This window comes from Brassica napus (genome assembly GCF_020379485.1).
Source record: "Brassica napus cultivar Da-Ae chromosome C4 unlocalized genomic scaffold, Da-Ae chrC04_Random_16, whole genome shotgun sequence".
NCBI lineage: Eukaryota > Viridiplantae > Streptophyta > Magnoliopsida > Brassicales > Brassicaceae > Brassica > Brassica napus.
Window position 1 is genome coordinate 1 of NW_026014237.1, and position 5,485 is coordinate 5,485.

At 39.9% G+C, this 5,485-nt stretch overlaps 1 pseudogene; it reads left to right on the forward strand.

Annotated features, from left to right (window-relative positions):
• The first annotated feature begins 193 nt into the window (after positions 1 to 193).
• LOC125594737 lies at positions 194 to 1,765 on the forward strand (annotated as a pseudogene).
• The last annotated feature ends 3,720 nt before the right edge of the window (positions 1,766 to 5,485 follow it).

Consider the following 5,485-nt stretch of genomic DNA (forward strand, 5'->3'; position numbering starts at 1 on the left):
GGATCCCACTTGCTGATGTCGGCCATTACTTTTGTAAGCTTCTCTCTTGAAACTGCCAAAGTGTGTGCCAAGGACCACCTCCGCATTTTTGAACACTCTTAACAGTAATCATCACGTGTGACAATGTCAAGATGAAAATTACTAACTCTCTTTTTCCGTAATTAGTTTGCTGTTCTTGTCATTACAAGAGAAAAGCTGTCAGAGGAAAGAACAAAAGCTACCTCTTGTTAGAGATGAGGAACACAGAGCTCATCTTCATCCCAACACCAACCGTTGGTCACCTCGTTCCGTTTCTTGAACTTGCTAGGCGTCTCATCAACCAGGACGATAGGATCCGTATCACAGTCCTCGTGATGAAGCTCCAAGGTCAGTCTCATCTGGACACCTATGTTAACTCAATTGCCTCGTCTCTGCCCTTTGTTAGATTCATTGATGTCCCTGAGCTAGAAGATAAACCAACACTTGGCAGCACTCAATCTGCGGAAGCCTTCGTATACGACTTCACTGAGAGAAACATCCCTCTAGTGAGAAACATAGTCATTGGTATGTTATCGTCTCCTTCACTCGATGGAGTTAAGATGAAGGGAATAGTCGCTGATTTTTTCTGTCTCTCAATGGTTGACGTTGCAAGAGACGTAACTCTCCCTTTCTATGTGTTTTTGACTACAAGTTTCCGGGTTCCTAGCTATGCTGCAGTATCTAGCAGATAGACATAGTAACGATACATCGGTTTTTGTAAGAGATTCTGGAGAAATGCTATCGATTCCTGGCTTTGTAAACCCTGTTCCAGTCAATGTTCTCCCGACAGCTCTGTTTATGGAAGATGGTTATGACGCTTACGTCAAACTTGCCATGTTATTTAACAAAACCAATGGAATACTAGTGAATAGCTCCATTGATATTGAGCCTTACTCCGTGAATCATTTTAGTAGTGAAAAGAGTTACCCTCCTGTTTATGCTGTTGGCCCTATATTTAACCCCAAGGCCCAGCCTCATCCGGATCAGGACCATGGGGGTCGCGACGAGCTGATGAAATGGCTTGATGATCAGCCCGAGGATTCAGTTGTGTTCCTTTGTTTTGGGAGTATGGGGAGGTTAAAGGGTCCTGTAGTGAAGGAAATAGCTCATGGACTTGAGCTTTGTCAGTACAGATTCATCTGGTCACTCCGGGCAGAGGATGATTCTTTGCCTGAGGGGTTCCTTGACCGTGTCAAAGGACGGGGAATGGTATGCGGTTGGTCTCCTCAGGTGGAAATATTGGACCATAAGGCAGTGGGAGGTTTGTTTCTCACTGCGGATGGAACTCTATAGTAGAGAGTTTATGGTTTGGTGTGCCGATCGTGACGTGGCCGATGTATGCAGAGCAACAGCTCAATGCGTTTCTGATGGTGAAGGAACTGAACCTCGCGGTGGAGCTGAAGCTTGATTACAGGGCACGTAGGGATGAGCTTGTGAGTGCAAACGAGATAGATGCAGCTATTCGTTGTGTGATGAACAAGTATGATGGTTTAGTGAGAAAGAGAGTGATGGATATCTCTCAGATGGTGCGGAGAGCCACGTTGAATGGTGGATCTTCGTATTTGACTACTGAGAAATTCATACAGGACGTGATAGGAGTCAAGCCATAGACTTTTTTTCTCGTCCATAAGCTATGTAATCTTGTTTATGTTATGGTTATGGATTTGCTTACTTTTGAACGTTGTTCCTCTCGTTGAGGTTTAAACATTCATTAGTCGTCTCATGCATGAAGCTTCTTTGCCTCTAATTACAGCGTTTGCTATTTGTTTTGTACCAAATCAGTTAGTTTCCTTAGTTGTCCTCTGGTGTTTCTTTGTGACAATAAACCAATGCAACCGAAGATGAAGAAGTTTGTTACAACTTCAAAGACTCGACCTTATCTCTTTTATCTCTCTAAGCGAGGTCAAGTCTTTGGTTCTTCCTTATAACAGTCAAAATATTAACCTAGTACTCAACAGTTTCCACCTTGGTTTTACTCTTCGACCTTCATCTACAATCATCGGTTTCGCATGTGGATCACTTTCTTGAGTTACACCTTCCAGCTCTTTAAGCTTGTGAGACTGAGGGTATGTTCGTTTCTTCATCCGGATGAGCCCTTTGGATGGAGATAAGAGTTTTGTTTGTTTAGGCACTAAAAATGCAACTCATCCCGATAGATCATCCGGACGATTTTCAGAAATTTAGGCTTAACTTTAAATTCCATTCAGCTGATCCAATTTGGACCATTTGGATGAAGATTGTTCATTCAATATGGTATAATGTCTATTATGCCCATGATGTTATTCATAAATTACAAACATAAACACAATATCATTTTGTCACGCACGAAAACTGACAAAACCACAAAAACGCATTTTCCCGCGAAAACCTAAAATTGATTTTTTCACGCCAAAACCTAGAGATGGCAATCATGGACTTGGACCGCGGGTCTGGCCCGTAAAGGACTGTCACGGAACGGTATTGGGATGAGGTTTTCTAGGTCCGTAAATTTGCGGGCCTTGCGGGACGGGTCTTTGCGGGACTGAGCTTTTTGCGGGATGGGGCGAAACGGGTCATGCGGGATTACATGGACCCGCATTTTTTTCATTTCTTATTTTACCTGAAAAAACGAGAGAGAGAGCGAGAAGAAAGCGACTCTTGTGACTTTTCCCCCTGAAAACATAAGGAGTTCCGACGATGATGATTCGAGCTCCGGTGATGATGATTCAAGATCCGACGATGACGACTCCAGCTTCGAGCTCTGGTGGTATTTTGATTTGGTTTTCTCTTATTATTACACACAACTATGATTGATATATTACAATGTGGGATTTCTTGTTTAAGTTGATTGGTTTTGTTTTCAGTACTGTGAAATGGTGTTTTTCTTAAATTAAATTTGGTTACAATGATGTTGTTTTGGAGAAAAGTTAGTTGTATATCATGTCACTTGTATAGTTTGAAAAGTGATTCACGATCTTTTGATAAAGACATATGATACCATTCAAATTATCCTATGGAGTGATTTATACTCTCTCAAATAAGAGGTCGAATTGTAATACCTAGGGATCGAATTCACAGGGAGCTAGGGAACCTAGGGATTCTAATATGATTTGTTAAGCAAAGATGTTTTAAGAGTTTTAAAAGTAAATTGTAGTTTTATAAAACAAGTGTTTGTTCAATAGCACGTTTTTGGGGTTTTGGTGTTTTTTTTTTTTTTTTGACAACTGGGGTTTTGGTGCTTAAAAAGGAAATAGCTAGACTTAGGGTTTTTATTCAGGAAAGTTGGAATTATAATCCTATAGATGCCTAATGAGTTTCATGCATGATAATGTAAAGCTCAACTATTTGATCAACAAGTCTTTCGGCTCTTGCGGGCATTGACTTGTTGTCTATTAACTAGATCTATGATCTCAACTCTCGTTATATTGATCTATAGAACCTTTTGCACCGTCGATCGATTATTTAAGTATGATATCGATCAACGCGCTCTAATCAAGCTTTATGCGCAGGTTGAATGAATGCTTACTAAGCTCACTAAATCAGCTCTCGCCTTGCTTATATCAAGAAACATTGCTCTATTAGAATGTTTTCAGGATGAGAATAAAGCTATGGCTTTTATCAATCTATCCAAGGGCATGTTCTAGGTAGCTAATCTAGAAACGGGCATTAATGAACAATCCTAAAGATGATTATCACAACTCAACAATCTATAGTTGAGGCTAGTCCCTCCTAACCTATTTAAACCCTAAAATTTAACAAATGAACTACTCAGGCATGGCTAAGCAATTCATAACAATGGTTAAGTATAAAAACTTCATAGAATAGATAAAATAGATATCAATGGAGTTCCAATCACAAATTATAACTTTGGATCTTCTCTCCTATCTATCAATAAAACAATGAAACACAAAGAAAGCACACTTTGCCTCTAACATGGCGGCAAAACTTATATAATTAGGTTAAAAACTTGTCAGGGGCAATCTTGTAAAATAGTGAAATCTTGGGCTTCAAGCCGGCTGTGACCAAACGGGCTTTCTGCGCGCTTCGCTGTCGATCGATACCATGTCTTGTGTATCGATCGATTCTAGCTCTCCAATATCGACCGATAGTCAATCTCGATGGTCATCTCGGGTGCTTGCTCCAAATATCTCCAAAATGCTCCAAAATCATCACTTATCTCCAAAACATTCCTTATCTTATAAATATAATAAATAGACTCTATAATAATATAATTATTAGTAAAAGCACCTATAAACTATAGATAAAATGGGTCAAATCCATAGTTTATCAACATACAACACTTGAGCCAAGTTATTACAAAGACAACAACTCAATCAAATTCAAACTTAATAAAATCTTATGTTGATAACAAAAAAGGCTTTTAACTCAAGAACGCAAGCACAAACAGAGCTTTATGGCATTGATTTTGATAAGGTTTTAATGAAGCTTAATGAGCTATCTTCAACTCTCTTACACAACTCTTCCACTTGAACATTCATGAAGGAAGTTGTAGTAGGCGGTTTGATAAGGAGGCATCCTGCGGGACGGCCCGCGAAGGCCTATATGTTCAACGGTACGGGTTTGGGCCGACATTCTGAGGACCGCAGCCCGCGCGGGACAGGCCCGCTCGATGACTAACCCGCCGCGGTACGGGACGTGACGGGATGGGTAAACCTGTTTGACATCTCTACCAAAACCCTAAAAATGCATTTCCGCACAAAATTGCAAAAAATGTGTTTTACCGCAAAAATTGTAAAAACGTGTTTTCATGCCAAAATCACAAAAACACGTTTTCCCGCCAAAAACACAAAACATGTTTTCCCGCCAAAACCACAAAACGTGTTTTCCCGCCAAAAACCGAAAAATGCATTTTCTCATCAAATTGCATTTCCCGCCAAAACTGGTTCTCGTGAAAACCGTAAAAAAATATATTTTCCCGCCAAAACGCATTTTCCACGAAACCCAAAAAAACATAATTTTCCCGGCAAAACGCATTTTCCGCGAAACCCGAAAACGCGTTTTCATGCCAAAACTAAAAAAATGCGTTTTCACGCCAAAAACGCAAAAACGCGTTTTCCCGTCAAAATCGTAAAACGTGTTTTCTCGCCAAAACCAAAAATTGTCGTTTTTCTGCCAAAACCGAAAAATCTTGTTTTTCCGCCAAAACCGAAAAACGTGTTTTCCCGCCAAAACCACATAACGTGTTTTCTCGCCAAAACCGAAAGTTGTATTTTCCCTCCAAAACAAAAAAAAAAAAATCTCGCTTTCCCACCAAAACTGAAAAATGCGTTTTCCCGCTAAAGCTGAAAAAATTCATTTTTCCGCCAAAACCGCAAAAATGTATTTTCTCGCCAAAACCAAAAATTGTATTTTCCCAGCAAAATCGAAAAATCTCATTTTTCCGTCAAAATCGAAAAATCTCGTTTTCCGTTAAAACCAAAAAAATCGTTTTCCGCCAAAACCGAAGTTACAGTCGGTTTATTATTAA